We start from the raw sequence: 24,220 nt of genomic DNA on the forward strand, positions 1-24,220 counted from the left end.
AGCTTATCTTTACAGGTGCAGTCACCCTGGCCCGCCAGACACAAATGCGTATCTGATTTTTTTCCTACCCCATTTTGTCTGTGTTATGTAAAATGCAGATTCCCCATATTTTTCCTCTGCCCCCTTTTGTTTATGTAAAAACTGTGTGCTTCTCAATATCCCACCCTTTCCCCTTTAAATCTGGAGCCCTCAAAATCATCTTCAGAAAAAGGCATAGACCTGTCTCCTGGGTGTGTCCTTAACTTTGGCAAATAAATCTCCTAAAATGATTGAGATGTGTCTCGTTGTTTACTTCAACTGACATCTGGTAACCACAGAGGGATCCTGACTGAAAGTGACCTACTGGCTTGTGGCAGTTCACCTTTCAGTGCTTGGTACCGGCTTGGGCACCTTATGGCCCGAACCAACAGGACAATTTACGGAAGTCTGGGACCTCTTTTCTCCAGGGATCCCTGATTTTCCAACGTTTTTCAGCTGGGAGTCGGAGGTTTATTTGCTGTTAAAAAGACTCTTTTCCTTCTGCGTCGGCAGAGTCATCTCCAGCATGGGCCCCGTCAGTAGGTAAGAAACTGGTTTGGGATTCTGCCTTGCAAATTCTTCTCTTTCTCTCTTTTTTCTTTTCTTTTTCTTTCTTTCTTTTTTTTTTTTTTTGTTGTTGTTGTTGTTGTTCTTGTTTTTGAGACTGAGTCTCACTCTGTTGCCCAGGCTTGAGTGCAGTGGGGCAATCTGGGCTCACTGCAATCTCCGCCTCCCAGGTTCAAGCGATTCTCCTGCCTCAACCCCCCAAGTAGCTAGAATTACAGGCGCATGCCACCACGCCTGGCTAATTTTTCTTTTTTTTTTTTTTCTGAGACGGAGTCTCACTCTGTTGCCCAGGCTGGAGTGCAGTGGTGCAATCTCGGCTCACTGCAACCTCCGCCTCCCAGGTTCAAGCAATTCTCCTGCTTCAGCCTCCTGAGTAGCTGGGATTACAGGCGCACAACACCATGCCCGGATAATTTTTGTATTTTTTTTTTTTTAGTAGAGACGGGTTTCACCATGTTGGTCAAGCTGGTCTCAAACTCCTGACCCCGTGATCTGCCCACCTCAGCCTCTCAAAGTGCTGGGATTATAGGCGTAAGCCACTGCACCTGGCCTAATTTTTGTATTTTTAGTAGAGACGGGGTTTCACCATGTTGACCAGGACGGTCTCAAATCTCTTGACCTCGTGATCTGCCCACCTCAGCCTCCCAAACTGCTGAGATTACAGGCATGAGCCACCACACCTGGGTGCAAATTCTTTTAAATGACTGAAATAGCATAATAGCATTAACAACTAGCTGGTGTTAATTTCCTGCCTACACTTTGAGCACTCAGAAACTGTATATTTTGTGTGATCATTGTTAGTTATGCTTAACGTTTTTGTTTTTGTTTTTTGGTGTGTGTGTTGTGTGTGTGTGTGTTTTGGTCCTTTCCCTTATCAGATTTGACCAACTTTGAACTCTCTAGCTCATGAGTTTATAATCTTCCACTCTGAAGAAATAGAGCACCTTGCTCCCCTCAGCCTTTTGGGGCATTCTCAGATGACTGGGAATCATGTGAAGGTGTCTAGGAGAAATGCTCCCTAAAACGTGTGGATGTTCTAAATAGGTTTCCCCTTTCAGAAGAACATATTTAGAATCCAATCTCATCTAGCAGGGGCATATAACGAGCCAAACCCTACCGCACCTTGAGCCGCTGACACATTTGTGCCAAGTAGCTTCCACACAGGTGGACTGAATCGATTCAGGGGGTAACGGCCCTGAAAAGCTAGGTCTGAAAGCAGCACATTTTGGGTTTGACACACGTCCCTACTTGATCAAATCTGAAGAGGACCTCTAAATTATGGGGAACGAGGCCTCTAAGACCCCGGGTGCTGCAGAAAATAAGGTTCTGCCCTTGGAATCTCCGCTGGGTATATGCAAAATGCTTATGGTAAATTGTCATGCAAATATTTAACTAAGTGGACCCCTATAACTAAAGCAGATTCTAAATTCCAATGGCCTAAATTGGGATCTTTTGAGATGCCTAAATTACTGTACCTGTGAACCAAGATGAAAACTTCAGGCACAAATCTAAGCGGCCAGAATGGGAGAGTTATTTTTAGTGGTATTTGGAGAGCAGCAAAAGGGGCAAAGACTGCCTCACCTCCCTACAGGAGGCGAACAAGCAACTTAGAAATACGAATCAGGAATTCTCTAATCTTCTATCTCTCAAAAAATAGTCAAAATCCCTTACTTCCCCCTTGGCACCACCCTCACCTCCACCTACAGCCCCACTCTACCCTGTCCTCTCTGAACTTCCCAGACCAGACTTGTGCCCTTTCACACTCGCTCAACAAAAGGCAGTCTGGAATCTGACTTTAAAAAGGCCTCACCCACTGACAGTTCCCTTAAAGCCCCAATGGCAGTGTCTCATCTGGAAGATGTAAAAAAGGAGGACCTTCTCTCATGATTGCCCCATTTCAGGAACAATCAGTAACAGGTAGGGGAACCCAGGTTATTGTCTACTAACCTTGGTCAAAGACTGAATTATGAAGCATAATTTTAAAAATTCCTGCTAGGGTGCGGTGGTTCATGCCTGTAATCCCAGCACTTTGGGAGGCTGAGGTGGGTGGATCATCTGAACTCAGGAGTTCGAGACCACCCTGGGCAACATGGTAAAATCTTATCTCTACTAAAATACAAAAAATTAGCTGGGCTTGGTGGCATGTGCCTGTAGTCCCAGCTGCTCAGGAGGCTGAGGCACGAGAATCGCGTGAGCCCAGGAGGTGGAGGTGGCAGTGAGCTGAGATCGCTCCACTGCACTCCCGCTTGGGCTACAGAGTAAGACTCCATCTCAAAAAAAAAAAGAAAAAGAAGTTCTGACCCCCATAAAGTTCCAATCAGGTGTGCCCAAGAATCTGAGCTCATTATCAGAACCTGTGACCCAGGTCATTCAGACCTGTATCTGCTAGTTCACACGTTGGTCTCAGAAGCTAAAAGTAAAGAATGGCTGGAAAAAAGCACAATGGTCAGACCCTATAGCTGATTTAGCCTCTGAAGGTCCAATAGAGCCACAACAACCAGCCCCCAAAATCCAGAAGACAGGTGTAAAGATGCATGGGAATGAGTGATTGCTCTGTTAAATGTTATTCCTTCAGTGTTCCAAAGGGTTGTGGATTGGAATAAAATCCAACAATGCCACCAGAACCCAAATAAATCAGTTTTAGAATAAACTAGTTAACTTAGCTGACCAATTATCCCACACTATGATAAAAAAAGAAAAACAGAAGAGTGCCCATTTACAGCTAAAGCAATTAAGTTCTCAAACCTGTCAGCCGTAGAAAGATTTTAAGCTCCCTTGGTCTGAGAACTCTTTCCCTCCCAGTCTGTTACTACTGTAAAGGATCAGGACACCTTAAAAGGGATTCTCTTGGGCTGAAATGAAAGAAAAGGCAGGAAAATGCAATTCAGGAAGACTACGGGTGCTCTGAGGAAGTACAGAAGTTTCACCTCTCCAAATATTCTATCCTGACGAACAAATTGAGAGAGATTAATATAATAATAAACCATGAGCTTAAAACTGTTACAGGAAAGGTGTCCTGATCCAGGCCCTGAAACAGGTTTCTTGGATCTCACGCAAGAAAGGATTAAGGGAGAGTCTGCAATGCAAACTGAAAGCAAGTTTATTAAGAAAGTAAAGGAATAAAAGAATGGCTACTGCATAGAGCAGCCCTGAGGGCTGCTGGTTGTCCATTTTTATGGTTATTTCTTGAAGATATGCTAAATAAGGGGCGGATTATTTATGCCTCCCCTTTTTAGACCATATAGGGTAACTTCCTGATGTTGCCATGGCATTTGTAAGCTGTCATGGCACTGGTGGGAGTGTAGCAGTGAGGACCAGAGGTCACTCTTGTCGCTATTTTGGTTTTGGTGAATTATGGCTGGCTCCTTTACTGCAATCTGTTTTACCAGCAAGGTATTTACGACCTGTATTTTGTGGTGACCTCCTATCTCATCCTGTGACTTAGAATGCCTTAACCATCTGGGAATACAGCCCAGTAGGTTTCACCCTCATTTTACCCAGCTCCTATTCAAGATGGAGTTGCTCTGGTTCATACACCTCTGATATTTCCCCCCTCCCTTTTATAAGAGAACCGTTAGCCCTAAGGGTTTCAGAGGGATGAAGAGCCATCTTCTGTAACTTCTTCAGGCTGAATAGGGGTGATAATATTCCTGCCTAGCTATGAGGATCTCTTGCATTCAGGGTAGACAGAAGCTCAGTAAGAAAGCATCAGTATGGTAAGGTCCCTTCATAACTCTTGAGTTTCAACAAAAGGTGGTATCTGGAACATTAAGAAGTGTTTAGTTTAAGGAAACATTCAGTAAGCTTGTCCTGTATTTCTACACAGAGTATAACAGCAATACATTTCACAAGAGTGAGACAAAATAAAGTTATTCCAAGTAAACTAAATTAGAAGGCTTTCCATGAACAGGGCAACTGTTGAAACCAAGGTGATATGGGGTTGCTAGCTGATTGCAATGTGCCCAGAATTAAAATATTGATCCAGATTTTTATATTACCTATCCCTCTTGTTTCTTCTGAGCAGCAGTCAAGAGATCACTGGTTGGTTCACAGGAATAAGCAGCGTTAGCCTAAATTGCAGAAACAAACTTAAAAACAACTAACGAGACTAGAATCTAATAAGTATACTGTGGTTTTTGAAACATAATATCCCTCTCTCCAGTTTCCCATTTTTACTAAAGGCAAATCATGGTAAGACTAATTTGCTTTATTATACTTGGCCTGATTATTTGTATAAAATGCAGTAAGAATAATTATTTTTCACACAGGCTCTTTTTAAGTTGGCTTTGATGGAATTCTGTTCCATAGAAGGAATCTTATATAAGACTTTTTAAAGCCAAGCTCAGCCATCAGTTTGTACCCTCCAATAACTATGAGTTGAGTAAATTCTTCTCCTCTTGGGGTCCCAAGATAACTTGGGGCTTCTGGACCTGTCAGAAAGTGACATTATTTACTTACCACAGATAAGAAACTATGTACAGGGACTGTTGTAGGCAAGGTATGAGCCCAGTTCCCCAAAGGGCTTTTACTGGCTCTACAAGTCAAGTTTGATTCCTTAAAGAAAAGCAGATCATTCCAGTCAAAGCTTTGGTAAAATAACCAGTTTCTCCAATTGTGTCCTGTTGTAAAAGAAAACAGATTCTTATTGCCCTTATGCAGATAACTATATTGCTATAAGTTAAGAACACTCAAAACTAGTTTCTAAATTCTGAAGAAATCAGGTAGAGAGAAATAAATATGTTCCAAATTTTGTTCATAGGAGTACCTCAACTGTTAAAAGCTGTAACTAGCTCAAAAGAAAAGTTTCCTTGACTCTGAAAAACAAAAGATCAGAAGTGTTTTAATCAAAGTTAAAAAGATTACTTCAGTTTTCTATTGGTTCAGTTAATTCAGTTAACTCCTGTTAACTGAACATTCCATTCATGAACACTCCACTTCTTAATGAGAGTTCTAAAAGTTGTTTCCTTTATTCTAAAGTTACAATTTCCAAAGTTATTAGAAACCTGCATTTAAGAACACCTGCTAGAGTTTTATAGTTGATTATAAGCCATCTTCTAAAGAGGATTAAACAATTATCTATATGGATAATAAAAAGTTTTAGGATAGCCACTATTAAACCCACAATTGATAAGGAGATTTGGTTACCTCTGTGGCACACAAAATTTTACATAACTATAATTATTAATAACATACACTGTCATATTAGAATAATAGAAGTTACCCATAACTTTGGAACATATACCAATAACTAATTTATGCAAATATAGTCCAAAAAAAGGAAAACACCATTTCAAATTTGATGCTTCCTGTAAGATTTTTATACCACATAAGCCAAATTTCATCTTTACATTAATGTACTATTAATGTCAAACCCAATAAAACCTTATAGACATATTTACCCAATTTTAATGTTTAACCATAAGGTAAGATTCTTATAAACCTTTTATAAACCTTTACATTGATTGGTGTGAAAGAGCAGATCAGTACTTTAAGAAAAACCTATTGTGCTTTTATTCCAATGTTTAATTTATGGAAAACTGAATAATAACCTTTAACTTTAGCCAATATGTCCACACATAGGATCTCTTACCATTAATTTTTATAAACCTTCCACAACTTGTTTAAACCTTTAGATTTTTTTCTTACTTAAAACAATCTTTTAACACTTCAATCTAGGCAGAAAAAAATCCACATTTCCATGACTTCTTATAATCTTTCACCAAAAACACCTTGCATGTAGAATTGTTTCTTTAGTAGTTTCTATTACATGTTATAATGTTAACTCTTAGGAACTTTTATTTTTGGTGAAAACCTTGGTAAGTAAGGGATTTTAATTGTGCACTGGGTGTGGATCCTAGCCTAGGACACACCAGGCAGAAGTGCAAATAAGGGCTGACTCTCCAGCCTAGTTAGGGGGCGTGGCTAACTCCCATGTCCCCAGGCCTTATCTCAATTAAGCAGGCAAGTTGTACAGTAAGAGTTATACTGGCATTTTATGAAGCATTTAGGAGGCCTAACAACCTTTGAATGGTACAACATTTTTTGCATAAATTCCCTTTCACAAATCCTTTCACGAGTTACACAGACCATTTGAGGCATTCTTGGATTTTTTGACTTGCTTTAAACATCCCTCCTTTTAAACAGCCAGTCATTTTACTTTAGGACAAGAATTTACTATACAAGATCCTTTCTTATAAAATCTCTTTCTTCATAATCTTCTTTGTATAGCTAGGGGGAATGGGTAATTCCACATGTTCCCAGGCCTTATCTAGAATCTAATGGCTTTAGGGTAAGTAAATTGAACAATTTTTAAAAGTTAAAGAAGCAGTTGATAACCTTAAAGCATTTAACAAACTTAATATCTGACCAGCATAATTTAGACTAAATGTTTTTATCTTATCAATAATTTTTATGTATCAATAATTTTTTTCCCCAAAAAAATTTGAGGCTGGGCATGGTGGCTCACGCCTGTAATCCCAGCACTTTGGGAGGCCGAGGTGGGTGGATCACCTGAGGTCAGGAGTTTGAGACCAGCCTGGCCAACATGGTGAAACTCTGTCTCTACTAAAATCCCAAAAATCAGCTGGGCGTGGTGGTGCATGCTGTAGTCCCAGCTACTCAGGAGGCTGAGGCAGGAGAATTGCTTGAACCAGGGAGGTGTAGGTTGCAGTGAGTGGAGATCACTCCATTGCACTCCAGCCTGGGCAACAAGAATGAAACTCTGTCTCAAACAAACAACAACAACAACATAAACAAAAATTTGGGAAATTTTTATTTCCCAAAGATTACTAAAGTTACATGAACTAAAAGACATTACAGTTTTTATTTTGCTTTTATAATATTGCATTTAAGCACTTATTTTTGTTTCAACCAATTAATTAGAGGCCTTTTATATAAACATTATACACAACACATATATAGCTACACTGAAAGACAGAAGAAGATTACTACAGTAGTTGTAAGATTTTTCATTTGCCAGTTTTTAAGTCTTAATTGGACTTTAGGGTGGAGCCCTTGGAAGAACAGGGTCAGGAAAGGGGTCTCTGGTGCCTCCTGTTTTTCCCAAGGAGTCCAGGCTGTTAAAGCTTGAACATTCACTTTTAATTAAACTGATTTTAATCATAGCACTCTTTAATAAAGTCCTTTTAGAATTTTTTATGACAAATGGCTGATATTTCTGGCTTTTTAAACTTTACCAAAGATAACTGCCCAGGTGCTTAGAGAAAGAAAAATTTAAGACAGTCTGCAGAGAAGAAGAGAATAGACAAGGTCACGCAGATATTAAACCAAAAACGACTTACTGTGTAAGTGGGGAATCAAACCTGGACCGCCACTGTGAAAGTGCGAAAACCTTAGCCACTGAGCTACAGCATAAGGCAGTCTTTGCTTCCTTTCCTAGGAGCCTAGAGTAGTTAATTTTGAGCTTGCAAAGGCTTTTTAACTATTTAATATGATTTTTAGAGCTAACTATGACATGAATCCTAAAATTCCTGTTCCCTGGAAGGTTGAGATCAAGAGAAAGTACCACCATGTGATTAAAAGGTCAAGCTCCCAAGGACATAAAACAACTTGGAGACTTCATCCAGTTTTTTGTTTGTTTCAGGGACCTGCCGCCAAGTTTGTTACTGACCAGCTTGCTGGGATGTCTTGAGAAGTGGCTTACAGTCCAGGTGTGGTGGCTCACAGACTTTGAAAGGCCGAGGCAGGTGGATCACGAGGTCAGAAGTTCAAGACCAGCCTGGCCAAGTTGGTGAAACTCCATTTCTACTAAAAAAAAAATTAGCTGGGCATAGTGGCGGGCGCCTGTAATCCCAGCTACTCAGGAGGCTGAGGCAGGAGAATTGCTTGAACCCGGGAGGCGGAGGTTGCAGTGAGCTGAGATCGCGCCACTGCACTCCAGCCTAGGAGACAGAGTGAGACTCCATCTCAAAAAAAAAAAAAAAAAAGGCAGCTTCCAGGTGTTCTAAGCCTGTTTTATACTGAAGTATCCGTTGACACAGAAAAATGAATTTGTAGCACAAAATACACCAGCTTAAGACTACCCTTAGAATTCTTTTTTACATTAGTCAAAGCTTTACAGAGAAGATAAACACTTATTTATTTATTTTTTTGAGACGGAGTTTTGCTCTTGTTGCCCAGGCTGGAGTGCAATGGCGCAATCTCGGCTCACTGCAACCTCTGCCTCTGGGTTCAAGCGATTCTCCTGCCTCAGCCTCCCGAGTAGCTGGGATTACAGGCATGCACCACCACGCCTGGCTAATTTTGTATTTTTAGTAGAGACGGGGTTTCTCCATGTTGATCAGGCTTGTCTTGAACTCCCAACCTCAGGTGATCCTCTGGCCTTAACCTCCCTAAATGCTGGGATTACAGGCATGAGGCACTGCACCTGGCCACACTTATTTTTAATTTTTATTTTTAACCATTCATTCAACCATCTGCACAGAGAGAAGCCAGAAATCTGACTGGTAAGAAATTTTTACCCTTTTGACGGCATGCCAGGCTTCTGGGTTCCTTTACCCTGAGTGGCCCCAGTGATCAGGCTTGTGGCACCATTGCCCTGGGGGCCAAGCCGCATCATAAAGGCAAATTATTTTTTTCATTCTGGCCAGAGCAAAATACGTGTGATAAAACATAGACATTAGCTACTCTGCTTAGTGCCCAATATCAACTGACAAGGCTTAAATTTGCCTCCAGATGGGCCTCATCATCTTTAATTCAACCTCCAACTTGGAGTTTCAACACGTGGTCTCTGGGCAAGAAGGCTGCCCTGAGTAACAGAAAATATAAAAAAGGAAAAGTAGAGAAGGAAAGTATTGCCTGTGGCAGGGTGGGGAAGGTGAAGAGCTTAGGGAGGCCAGAGAAAAGACCCACTCGTGGGTCAACAATGAAAAGTTCAGGCAGCCGCTTGTTGGTAGCAAGGGGATGTTTTCCAGCAGTCCCATCAGCTCTCAAGTTTCCCCTTTTAGGGACAAAAAAGCTCCCTATGTCCCACAATCCTGTACATGCCTAATCCCATCACCCACAGCCATCAGCAAAGACTGCAAGAAAGTTTAATCCAAAGAGAACAGCAGTTGCCAAACCTGTTCTTACCTGAGAGGAACTTCACTGAAAGGGACCTCTAACTCCCTAAATCTTAGAAGGGACTCTAACCCTCCTAAGTCAGGCCTCTAACCTGAGGTCAGTCAAGCGTCCTTGCCTTTTATTAAGAGGGTCCTCTAACCCACTGTGTATTAGGGGAGACTCTAACTCCCCTAAGTTGGGCCTCTAACCCAATCCCATTCTTTATGCAGGTAACCCAAAGTCATCCAATCAGTGCTGCAGTCTATTTCCTTCCCAACCCTTTGGTTTCTTCAGTATTGTCCCTTCCAGGTTTGCCAGAAAGATGTTACAGGACCCCAACACTTACCCAAAGGTAGCCATTGGGTCAGGGTTTCTGCACTATAGTCCGTTCTGTGGTCACCAGAAATATGTTACAGGATAAAAGTCCCAATCCAGATCCCAAGAGAGAATTCTTGGATCTTGCACAATAAAGAATTCAGGGACAGTCCACAGTGCAAAGTGAAAACAAGTTTATTAAGAAAGTAAAGGAATAAAAGAATGGCTACTGCATAGAGCAGCCTTGAGGGCTGCTGGTTGTCCATTTTTATGGTTATTTCTTGATGATATGCTAAACAAGGGGTGGATTATTCATGCCTCCCCTTTTTAGACCATATAGGGTAACTTCCTGATGTTGCCATGGCATTTGTAAGCTGTCATGGCACTGGTGGGAGTGTAGCAGTGAGGACCAGAGGTCACTCTTGTCGCTATTTTGGTTTTGATGAATTGTGGCTTGCTCCTTTACTGCAATCTGTTTTACCAGCAAGGTATATATGACCTGTATTTTGTGGTGACCTCCTATCTCATCCTGTGACTTAGAATGCCTTAACCATCTGGAAATGCAGCCCAGTAGGTTTCAGCCTCATTTTACCCAGCTCCTATTTAAGATGAAGTTGTTCCGGTTCACAGGCTTTTGACACGACTGCCTTAATTGCCACTGGCATGACTATATCTCTGATAAATCCCACCTTATTTAAAAACCCCATTCCTTGGACAATGAAAGAATTAACATGGTAGGTATGTCTAATAAAAGGATCTTATGTTTTAAGTCAAAACCTATACCTTACCATTTCATGGGGTTCAGATTCCTTACAGCAGTCTCTAAGTGTGACATGCTCAGTAGGTCCCATATGTTTCTTATATGCCCTGCAGCCTCTGTCAATCTTTTGGGCTATGATCTTCTCAACACCCACGATGCCTATATCTCTTTTTCATCAAAAGGTAAGCTTTTGTTATAATTGGAGCCAGGGGATGAAAAATATCAAATTAAAAAATGTCCTGACAATGTACCACAATTGAGTACTAGTGATGTTAAAACATCATCTTGTGACCAGGCAAATAAAATGGAGACAGAGGAGAAAATATTAAGGGAGAAGAGAAAATATTGGAATAAAGAGCAGGAGACAATGAAACTCCTTTTAGCTTCTCTAATTTTTCTGTTAACCCCAGAAGTGGAATACTTGCTCAAGGATGTCCCCTCCCACTTATGGTCTCAGTCAAATACAGATAAAGAAGAAAGTATTCTCAGCCACTACAATAAAGGTAGAGATAAATCCCCCAAAACCCCTACCCAACCTTAAACAGTATCCTCTATGAAAAGAAGCCATAGATGGATATGCCCCTATAATACACAATTACCTGAAATAGGGGCTCATTATTCCCTGCACAAGCCCCTGCAACAACCCTATATTCCCAATAAAAAAAAAAAAAAAACAAGTGGGAGAGGATGGAGATTTGTGCAGGACTAGAGGTCAATAAACAATGTTGAATTACCCAGGCACCCAATAGTCTCCGACCACATACCTTTCTATCAGTTATACCCACTACCAGCCAGTGTTTCTCAGTGTGGATCGCTGTAGTGCCTTTTTTAGTATTCCTGTAGATCCAGACAGCCAGTATTTGTTTGCCTTTACTTGGAAAGACCCAGGGCTCAACACTCATTCAGTAGATGACCTTCTCCTTTGTTCAGACACACTATCTTTCTCCCAGGAAGATAGCCTATATTTACTCAAAGAGTTAGCCACCAAGGGACACAAAGTGCCTGAGACAAACTTTAGCTATGCTTATGGCAAGTTAAATATTTGGGGCATATAATCTCGTCAAAGGACTGATTATTAACCTGACAGAGTGAGAGGAATTTTAGTTTTCCCAATGTCCATCAGTAAGAAACAACTTAGAGGATTTTTCGGCCTGTCAGGCTATTGAAGAAACTGGATACTAAATAGACAATCTAAGGTCACATCTCAAGAAACCAGAGAAACAAGAACGAACCAAACCCAAACCCAACAAAAGAAAGAAAATAACCACAATCAGGGCAGAACTAAATAAAACTGAAAAAAAAAAAAATCAAAAGATAAATGAAGGCCGGGCGCGGTGGCTCATGCCTGTAATCCCGGCACTTTGGGAGGCAGAGGCAGGCGGATCATGAGGTCAGGAGATCGAGACCATCCTGGCTAATACGATGAAACCATGTCTCTACTAAAAATACAAAAAAAAAAAAAAAGTAGCCGGGCATGGTGTTGGGCGCCTGTGGTCCCGGCTACTTGGGAGGCTGAGGCAGAAGAATGGCGTGAACCTGGGAGGCAGAGCTTGCGGTGGGAAGAGATCGTGCCATTGCACTCCAGCCTAGGTGACAGAGCGAGACTCTGTCTTGAAAAAAAAAAAAAAAAGATAAATGAAACAAAAAGCTGGTTCTTTGAAAAGATAAGTAAAATTAATAGAACATTAGCAAGATTAACCAAGAAGAGATAAAAATCCAAATAAGTGCAATCAGAAATGAAAAAGGAGATATTACAACTGACACCACAAAAATGCAAAAGATTATTAAAGGCTACTATGAACACCTTTACATACATAAACTAGAAAATCTAGGGGAAATGGATAAATGCCTGGAAAAATACAACCCTCCTAGATTTAATCAGGAAGAATTAGAAACCCTGAAGAGACCAATAACAAGCAACAAGATTGATGGTAATTAAACAATTACCAACAACAAAAAAGGACAGAACCAGATGAATTCACAGCTGAATTCTACCAGACATTCAAAGAAGAATTGATATCAATTCTATTGACAATATTTCACAAGATACAGAAAGAGGGAATTTTCTAAGTCATTCTATGAAGCCAATATCACCCCAATACCAAAACCAGAAAATAACATAACCAAATAAGGAAACTACAGACCAATATTCTTGATGAATGTAGATACAAAAATTCTTAACAAAATATTGGCTAACTTAATTCAACAGAATATCAAAAAGATAATCCACCACAATCATGAAGGTTTTATACCAGAAACGCAGGGATTGTTTAACATATGCAAGCCAATAAATGTGATACACCACATCAACAGAATTAAAAACAAAAATCACATAATTATCTCAATAGATGCAGAAAAATCATTTGACAAAATTTAGCATCATTTTATAATGAAACCTTCAGCAAAACTGGCATACAAGGGACATACCTCAATGTAATAAAAGCCATTTATGACAACCACACACTCAACATAATACTGAATGAGAAAAAGTTGAAAACATTCTTCAAGAACTGGAACAAGACAAGGATGTCTACTCTCACCATTTCTCTTTAACATAGTACTGGAAGTCCTAGCCAGAGCAATCAGACAGGAAGAAGGAATAAAAGGTATCCAAAGCAGCAATGAGAAAGTTAAGATGTTGCTGTTTGCTGATGATATGGTCAGATACCTAGAGAACCCTAAAGACTCTTCCAAAAAGCTTCTAGAAGTGATAAATGAATTCAATGAAGTTTCAGGATACAAAATTAATGTACACAAATTAGTAGCTCTGCTATATACCAACAGCGACCAAACTGAGAATCAAATCAAGAATGCGACACTTTTTATAATAGTTGCAAAAAAAAAAAAACTTAGAAATATACCTAAACAAAAACATGAAATACCTTACAAGAAAAATTACAAAACCCTGCTGAGAGAAATCATAGATGACACAAACAAATGACAACACATCCCATTCTCATGGATGGGTAGAATCAATATTGTGAAAATGACTATACTGCCAAAAGCAATATAAAAATTCAGTGCAGCTCCCATGAAAATATCAACATCATTCTTCACAGAACTAGAACAATCATAAAATTCATATAGAACCAAAAAGGATTCTAAGACTTGGTCACTTTGTTTTTGAATGTGGAGCTGCTGAACTCATTCAGAAGCCATTTGCTGCCTATCAGGACTTTCTGAAGAAATTCTTTTGCCTCTGCCTACCCTCTGGCACCCTCCCATGAAGGCACAGGGGACCCAGAGCTAAAGCATTACCGGGCCATCTCCAAAACACCCCGTGTGTGTGTGTGTGTGTGTGTGTGTGTGTGTGTGTGTGTGTGTGCACTTTGCAGCCCCTGAGGTGGAGAGGCAGTGTCTGGATCACTGTGAATGCATTGCCCCATTGGTCAGTTGGGGACACTGTTACAAATCCATTGAAGTCCTGGTAAAACTCTCAGAGTAACAGGCCTCTTCCGTTCTGCCCTGCTCACTTCCATGGTGAGTTACCAGCCTGGGCAACACAGCAAGACCCCATCTCTACAAAAAAATTTTTTTAAAGTAATTAACACTTTAAATTTTTTCCTAAAGATTTAACATGATTTTTCCCTCCTATGTAAAGTTTACTGGAGAGACTTGAATTAATTACTTAAATTCACGTTAATATGATTTTTTTTTAAATCCAGGTCACATTTTAACAAAGTTTATTATGGAACAAATGAAATTTGAACTCTAAAATGATACTCCTTGGCTTCCTCAAGTCACAATGAACTTTATATTTTCTTTGTCCTTAAAGACTAAGATAGTTATTTTATTTTAGCAGAATAACAGAGATTACCACTCCTGCAGGCCCCCACAGCTGTGCCAATGGGGCTGTCTTTCTGACCTAGCTGTGTTAGCATTGATTGAGAAATGCAGGCTCCCAAATTTTAAATTGTCTTTATTAAAAACACAAACTACAGGAAATGGGTTAAGAGTATATGCATTTCATCAAACACATATAGGGAAAAAAATCCTTCATTTTAGAGTTAAATAACTCAGCTTTGTATAGTAGAGTTAGCTCTCCAGTATCTAACAATCTCAAAATCATCTCTGAAAACTGGTAACTATGCTTCCATTTTTAATTTTGTCCTAAATATCAGATGTCTTTGATGTAAGGGTAGGGAATGGAGAAATATTTTCAATTGTGTATTTGTATTACAAAGAACTTGAAATTTACTTTCTTAGTTGATTATATTAAATGATGTATATATTATATGTGGTTTATAAGCTCAACACTGGCCATTTTTTTAGTTTTATTGTTAAATGGTATTTTTCTAGGTTTAATTATAATAGATTTGGCTTTTTCTGGATAGCATAAGGATCACTCAACTATATATATATAAGAAACAAGAGTTCTATTTTAGCAGAAAAGCATTTTATATTATTTATTGAATCCGTAAGTTTGTTTTTGTCAAAAACATTCCACATTATTTCTGCTCCTTTTTATTTGTATAGTTTGTTATTTAAAGAAATGGTAGTCCTTCCTGTTCTTAATACAATAAAATTGGAATAATGCACATAAAAAAAAAAGAACCAAAAAGGAACTCACATCGTGAAAGCAAGACTGAACAAAAAGAACAATCTGGAGGCATCATATTGCCTGACAGCAAACTATACTATAAAGCCATAGTCACCAAAACAGCACTGTACTGTTACAAAAATAGGCACACAGACCAATAGAACAGAATAGAGAACTCAGAAATAAACCCAAATACTTACAGTAAACTGATTTTTGACAAAGCAAACAAAAACATAAAGTGCGGAAAGGACACCCTATTCAACAAATAATGCTGGGATAATTGGCAAGCCACATGTAGAAGAATAAAACTGAAAACTCATCTCTCACCTTATACAAAAATCAACTCAAGAGGGACAAAAGACATAAATCTAAGACGTGAAACTATAAAAATTCTAGAAGATTACATTGAAAAAATTTGTCTAGACATTGGCTTACTCAAAGACTTTATGACCAAGAACCTAAAAGAAAATGCAACAAAAACAAAGATAAGTAGATGGGGCTTAATTAAACTGAACACCTTCTGAAAAGCAAAATAAATAATCAGCCGAGTTAACAGATAACCCACAGAGCGAGAGAAAATCTTCACAATCTATACATCTGACAAAAGACTAGTATCTATACATCTGACAAAAGACTAATATCCAGAATCTACAGAAAACTCATACGAATCAGCAAAAAAAAAAAAAATTCCATGAAAAAGTGGGCTAAGAACATAAACAGACAATTCTCAAAAGAAGATATACAAATGGCCAACAGGCATATGGAAACATGCTCAATATACCTAATTATCAGAGAAATGCAAATCAAAACCACAATGTGATACCACCTCACTCCTGCAATAATGACCATAATCAAAAAATCAAAAAAATAGGACATGTTGCCAGGGATGTGGTGAAAAAGGAATGATTTTACACTTTTGGTGTGAATGTAAACTAGCCCAACCACTATGAAAAACAGTGTGAAAATTTTTTAAAGAAATTAAAGTAGATCTACTGTTTGATCCAGCAATCCCACTACTAGGTATCCATCCAGAGGAAAAGAAGTCATTATATGAAAAAAGATACTTACACACACATGTTTATTGTCTATGTGCCTATTTGTATATCAGCACCATGCTGTTTTGGTGACAATAGCCTTATAGTCAATATAGACAATAGCCTTATAGTTTGAAGTAAGGTAATGTGATGCCTCCAGATTTGTTCTTTTTGCTTAGTCTTGCTTTGGCTACGTGGGCTCTAAGAGAATACAATTTTGTTATTTTCAATCACATGGCTAAACCTGGCAGACAGTATATTAGCTGAAATTAGCCAGGCACAGAAGGATAAATATCTCACGATTTCACTTAGACATAGATTCTAAATAACTTAATCTCATTGAAGTAGAGAGTAACATGGTGACAACCAGATGCTAAGATATTTAGAAAAAAGGGGTTGGAAAGTTATCTGTTGAAGAATACATAATTATAGTTTGTTAGGAGGAATGAGTTTAAGAGATTTATTTTGCAGGCTGGTGACTTTAATTCATAATAATGTATTTTTGAAAAATGTGAAGACAAGATTCTCTCACTAGAAAAATGTTAACTATGTGAGGTAAAGCAATTAAGAATTAAGCATTTGACAATGTATACATACTTCAAAACATGTTTGGCCAGGCATAGTGGCTCACATCTCTAATCCCAGCACTTTGGGAGGCTGAGGCGGGTGAATCACGAGGTCTAGAGATCAAGGCCAGCCTGGCCAACATGGTGAAACCCCATCTCTATTAAAATGAAAAAAATTAGCTGGGCGTGGTGGCACACGCCTGTAGTCCCAGCTACTTGGGAGGCTGAGGCAGAAGAATTGCTTGAACCTGGGAGGTGGAGGTTGCTGTGAGCCGAGATCGCACCACTGTACTCCAGCCTGGCAACAGAATGAGACTCTGTCTCAAGAAAAATAAAAATAAAATAAAATAGAAAAATTATGTTTTACCAAATAAATACACATTTTATCTGTTATGTTAAAAATATATTTTTAAACATTATAAGAGGATAACAATGTTTCAAATACTGTGTTTTTGTCATAAACTTTGTTGAATGATACCAAAAATATATAATTTTTGTGCTGTTTTTGTCACTTAATTTGTCAGTCATAAGCATAAGAACTTTGATAACTTAACAGGATGTTCTGGACCCAGCACAGTACATGGGAGAAGCCAATGTACTTTAGGGCTTTTACTTAAAGCTTGGGAAACCTGGAATTTCTGGTGCAGATTGTAATAATATGAAAAACACTAAAAGGTCAGGTGTTGCTTATGGTTCCATGACTACCCACACAGTAAACAAGTTCACTTACAAATTAACAGAAAATATTTTAATCCAAAAGCTGCCATGATCCCAAAATTTTTCCAGAGAAAATGACAAGAGAGTTGGCTACAGTTAGGTGACTAAGAATGAACACTGTAGACTGAACTTTACACCCCCTAAAAATTTTACATAGAATAAGAGAAAAATTTCTCCAAATTGTAACATCAACATGGAAAAAAATATTATTCCAAATTTCAAACCCACAGAGTTCCTTTTATTATTTTGCAACACTTCACATTTACACATAAAATTAAAAACAAAAAACTGCATGGAAACATAAGATGTGCTATAAGTGTATCATAAAATATTAAATTTAAAATTCTTCACTCACCATTAACTCTTAACAATTTCTAAGATATATTTTCTAGCAAATTTTATATATGCCACAATTTGTATAAGAAACTAATAAAATTTTCCTTTTACACACATAGGAAAACAATGCTAACTGATTTCATCTTCTCATCTGTCGACAGTGTATGCCTATTATGTTAATTAACTGATCTGAAAGTTATATTAATAAACTCCCCAGTTAAAACGAATTTTTTAGTGCATTAAAAAATACCAACTTTCTCATCAGAACCTACAAAGTACCACGTGAAATGACATGGCATGAAGACAACAGTGAGTAAACTGTAATCATAACACAGAGAAAGGAGAAGGGCTGTAATGCATACGTAGTTGGAATACAATAAAATGACAAAACTGAAGATAATTAGAATATAACAGAAGCAGAATTTGTTTAAATTCAGCAAAATTCAGCTTTGCAGCCTGTAATAAATGTTCTCTTCACATGAAGAGTTAATGTTATTTCTTCACAATTCATATTTTCCATCTCTGACTTGAAGTTACAAACTAACTCCAGCAGAAACATTTACGGCTTATTATGGAGCATCTGTTATACAGCAAGCACTTTCATGTTTTTTGCTACATTTATATTTTTAAAAATCCTCATGACTTATAAAGCCTGTACTTACCTGAACAAATTGGTTCAATACATACATTTACTTGTGTCAATTATAAACATGAAAGAAACAATAACTAAAGAATAGTAGGCTTGGCCAGGCGCGGTGGCTCATGCCTGTAATCCTAGCACTTTGGGATGCTAAGGTGGGTGGATTGCCTGAGGTCAAGAGTTTGAGACCGGCCTGTCCAACGTGGTGAAATCCCATCTCTACTAAAAATATAAAAAGTTAGCCAGGTGTGGTGGCACATGCCTGTGATCCCAGCTATTTGGGAGGCTGAGGCAGGAGAATCACTTGAATCTGGGAGGCGGAGGTTGCAGTGAGCTGAGATCACGCCATTGCACTCCAGCCTGGGCAGCAAGAGTGAAACTCCGTCTCACAAAAAAAAAAAAAAAAGACAAAAGAAAAAAAGAATAGTACGCTTATATAGGGTTCTGCAATTAAATGGAATATTCTAACTAAAAACATAATACACTAATTTTGGAATTACATCTAAGAATTATTTTGTGTGCACTACTAGATTTTATTAAAATCATTCCCTTAATCCCTTATGAGCTCATATAATGAGTACTTTATATACCATATAACAAAGAAATTATAACATATAAGATAATTATGAGTCTAGCATGAGTACCAGGCAAGTAAAAAAAAAATTGCATGGGGAGATTCTGAACCCTAAGCCTTAATATTTTACAGTAATGAATTCAACAGAAAGCAGAGATCATAGATTTGTTTCCAGTATTTTTGAAGTTTTTAGTTTTCTAATAAATTAGTCAGCTTATTAAAATAATGCTTTGTTTCAATATTGCTTTTTACTCTGAAAATAAGTACAAACTCATAATTACACACACACTTACTTCATAATTTACTTTCACCTAACAGTTATCTTTATAGTAATATATGTATATGTTTGTGTAAATAAAAATTAAAAGTCTCTGTTTCCAGGAAGAGAGGGCACATGTTCATAGAAAAATATAATAAAAACTTAAAAAATATTTAGGACTCAGAAATGTATAAATTTTATGTATATGTCTTTGTAATTTTTATGACCTAAAATGACCTGGTAGTCACTAACAGTTTAATTGTACATTTTAATATAACTAGAAGTGTACAACTGGATTGTTTGATATACAAAGGATAAATGCTAGAGGTGATGGATACCTGATTCACCCAGATGTGATTATTACAGATTGTGTGCCTGTGTTAAAACATAACATAGGACAAGCACGGTGGCTCACCCCTGTAATCCCAGCACTTTGGGAGGCCGAGGCATGTGGATCACCTGAGGTCAGGAGTTCGAGACCAGCCTGGCCAACATGATGAAACCTCATCTCTAGTAAAAATACAAAAAAATTAGCCGGGCGTGGTGGCACATGACTGTAGTCCCAGCTACTTGGGAGACTGAGGCAGGAGAATCACTTGAACCCCAGAGGTGTAGGTTGCAGTGAGCCGAGATCATGCCACTGCACTCCAGCCTGGGTGACAGAGTGAAAAACAAAAACTAAAACTAAAAAACATAACATATATGGCATAAATATATGCACATACCATGTACCCACAAAAATTAAGAAATATAAATTTAAATAAAAAGAAAAGAAATAAAAATTTAAGTGATGGGGACAATGTTCTTTAACTTATTTGCAGTTTAAAGCCACTGGCAAAAGAGATTACTGGAGATATTATTCCACTATTTTACCAAATCACATACTGTTACTATCTTTTACCTATCTTGAGTAAGGTGGAATAGGTGAATGTTAGTGGCATAATAACACTTTATTGAATGCACAATAGTCTTAACATGTTAAAAAATGTACAATTAAAAAATTAAGTTCACACATAATCTAAAAATTTTTAAATGTACTGCATTTTACTGCATAAAAGTACAATCAGTAAACTGGTAATTTAATTGCTTTTTTTTTTTTTTTTTTTTTTTTGAGATGGAGTCTTGCTCTGTCACCCAGGCTGGAATGCAGTGGCACGATCTTGGTTAACTGCAGCCTCTGCCTCCCAGGTTCCAGTGATTCTCCTGCCTCAGCATCCCCAGAACCTGGGATTACAGGCACACACCACCATGCCTGGCTAATTTTTGTATTTTTAACAGAGGCAGGGTTTCACCATGTTGGCCAGGCGTGTCTCGAACTCCTGACCTCAGATGATCCACCCACACTGGCCTCCCAAAGTGTTGGGATTACAGGTATGAGCCACGATGCCCAGCCCCTTTAATTTAAACTAAAATTAAAAATGCTTTTCTCTCACTATAACGCAGAATATTACTCTGAACACCTACCTCATCACTCAGTATTATAAGTTAACCACCAAAAGCCTACTTAGATTTTCATTATAAATCTTACGTTTTAGTGCCCTTACTCTTCTATAGAAAAAAATCAGTGTTCACCTAATAAAGAATGTCATATCTCCGACACAGCAACAATTCATTACATGCTTTCACATGTGAATACAATAGGAATGAAAAAACAGAATAATGTAATTTGAGAGTTGAATTCATCATTATCTACTTTTCAAATAATCTGCAATCTTTTTAAAAGTATACTTTGAATGTAATTATAACTCTCCTAAAAATCTTCTACTCCTTTTTTTTTTTTTTTTTTTTTTTTTTTTTTGAGATGGAGTTTTGCTCCTGTTGCCCAGGCTGGAGTGCAATGGCGTGATCTTGGCTCACCACAACCTCTTCCTTCCGGGTTCAAGCAATTCTCCTGCCTCAGCCTCCCAAGTAGCTGGGATTACAGGCATGCGCCACCACACCCGGCTAATTTTGTTTTTCGAAGTTGATCAGGCTGGTCTCAAACTCCTGACCTCAGGTCGGCCTCCCAAAGTGCTGGGATTACAGGCGTGAGCCACTGCATCCGGCCTTCCTCCTTTTACAGTTATATACAAATAATATAACAACTTGAGTTATATTTTCTATACTGAACACTCTGATTTAGTGTAATATCTAAAGTGTCAGTAACTTATTTCTACTGTAAATTCTGATATTTACATAGACTGTGAATTAAATATTTTTCATACTTCATCTGCAAAAATATATTTTAGTGTAAATTCTCTGCTATTTTCTAGGCTATAGTTTTTTAAAAAATGTGTTTCCAAATATATTACATTTGCAAGATTCTTGTCCAATATAAATTATCTGATTTTGAACAAAGTTTGAGCAACTGCTTCAGGGTTTTCCTCTAGTATAAGATGTGTACAATAAGATTTGTGATACAAGTAAAGGTACTACAACCATCCTTATATTTGTAATATTTGTCTTCAGCATAAACATGCTTTTTACTTTAAAGGGTTATAGTTTCTGAAAGATCTTTTGGCAGTAATTGCATTTATAATGCTCCTAATTAAGTAAAAATTCTGATGTTGAGTAAGATGTGAGCAGATATCAATGACATTTTTATATTCTTTATATTTGTACAATCTTTCTCAAGTATAAATGTTTTCCTGTGCAATAAGGTGTGGATATTGCTTCACAGTTTTGCCACATTCTTTACTTATAAAGTTTTCTCCAGTATAAATTATCTTATCTATAATCAAGTGTGACAACCACTTGAAGGTTTTGTCACATTCTTCACATTTTTTAAATTTATTTTTAATTTTTTTTTAGACAGAGTCTTGCTCTGTAGCCCAGGCTGGAGTGCAGTGGCGTGGTCTCGGCTCACTGCAAGCTCTGCCTCCCAGGTTCACGCCATTCTCCTGCCTCAACCTCCCAAGTAGCTGGGACTACAGGCGCCTGCCACCACACCCAGCTAACTTTTTGTATTTTTGGTAGAGACGGGGTTTCACCGTGTTAGCTAGGATGGTCTCTATCTCCTGAGCTCGTGATCTGCCCGCCTCGGCCTCCCAAAGTGCTGGGATTACAGGTGTGAGCCAGCGTGCCCGGCCACACATTCTTCACATTTTAAAGGTTTTTCACCAGGATGATTTTTTGTATATTCAGAAAAGTTGGAGGTGTTGCCAAAATCATTGTCATATCTTTTAGGTTTGTAGAGTTTCTCATCAGTATGAATTTTTTTATGTCTAGTAAGGTTTGAGGACCAGTTAAAAGCTTTGCCACATTTGTCACATTTGTAGGGTTTTTCTCCTGTATGAATTTTCTTATGATCAGCAAGAGTTGCAGCCTAGTTAAAAACATTGCCACATTCATCACATTTGCAAGATTTCTCTCCAGTATTAATTGCTTTATGATTAGTAAAGGTTGAGAATACACTAAAGCTTTTGCCACATTCTTCACATTTGTAGATATTCTTTCTAGTATGAACTATCTTATGTCAGGTAAGGTAGGAGGGCCCATTAAAACCTTTGCCACATTCTTCACATTTATAGGGTTTCTCTCCTGTATGATTTCTCATGTGTTCAGTAAGGTTTGAGGACTGGGTAAGAGCTTTGCATCATTCTTCATATTGTAGGATTTCTCTCCAGTATGAATTCTTTTATGTTTAATAAGGTTTGCAAACTGGTTAAAAGCTTTGCCACATTCTTCACACTTGCAGGATTTCTTTCCAATATGAGTTTTCTTATGTTTAGTAAGGTGTGAAAACTGGTTAAAACCTTTGCCACATTCTTTACATTTGTAGGGTTTCTCTCCAGTATGAATTATCTTACAGTTAGTAAGGGTTGAGAACTGGTTAAAGGCTTTGTGACATTCATCACATTTGAAGGGTTTCTCTCCAGTATGAATTATCTTAAGTTTACTAAGGATTGAGAATACGCTAAAATCTTTGCCACATATTTAACATTTGTAGGATTTCTCTTTAGTGTGAATTTTCTTATGTCTGATAAAGGTTGAGGACTGGTTAAAGGCTTTGCCACATTCTTCTCATTTGTAGGGTTTCTGTTCTGTATGAATTCTTTCATGTTTAATAAGCTGTGATAACCAGTTAAAAACTTTACCACATGCCTCACATTTGTAGGAATTATCTCTAGTATGAATGCTTTTATGTCGTGTTAGGTGTGAAAACATGCAAAATGATTTGCCACATTCTTTACATTTGAAAGGTTTCTTGTCAGGATGTCTTATGATGATTTGAATTTAAAAATATATGAAAGACTTTCATATATTTATCACATTGAAATATTCTGCTCTGAGTAGTTGTCAAACATTTGTTAAGTTCATTATAACCTCTTTTGTGCACCTTATACTCATCCACACTTTTACAATTCATTCTTTACTGTAAATTTTTATGTCCACATTTTCCATATCTTCTCAGTATCACTTTTTGGAAAGAAGCCTTTATGCCTTGCTCTGGCCAAAGATCTTGGGCATAATGAGAATACTTAACTGAAAGAAATAAAAATAAAATATTTCTTCACTTGCTAGAGTCAGATGAATATACTTTACAAATCTAATGTACAGGCTGAGTATGGTGGCTCATGCCTGTAATCACAGCACTCTGGGAGGCCGAGGTGAGTGAATGACTTGAGGTCAGGAGTTTGAGACCAGCCTGGCCAACATGGTGAAACCCCATCTCTACTAAAAATAAAAAAATTAGCTGGGCATGGTGGTGGGCACCTATAATCCCAGCTACTCAGGAGGGTGAGGCAGGAGAATTGCTTGAACCCAGGAGGCAGAGGTTGCAGTGAGCCAAGATTGTGCCACTGTGCTCCAGCCTGGGCAGCAGAGCAAGACTCTGTCTCAAAAAATAAAATAA

The 24,220-nt window shown here is 38.1% G+C and overlaps 1 pseudogene; it reads right to left on the reverse strand.

Annotated features, from left to right (window-relative positions):
- LOC116809398 (zinc finger protein 680-like) overlaps positions 1–24,220 on the reverse strand; it is a 29,092-nt pseudogene that overhangs the window by 3,002 nt on the left and 1,870 nt on the right.

The sequence above is a fragment of the Hylobates moloch genome, unplaced genomic scaffold (assembly GCF_009828535.3).
Source record: "Hylobates moloch isolate HMO894 unplaced genomic scaffold, HMol_V3 SCAFFOLD_1, whole genome shotgun sequence".
Taxonomy (NCBI): Eukaryota; Metazoa; Chordata; class Mammalia; order Primates; family Hylobatidae; genus Hylobates; species Hylobates moloch.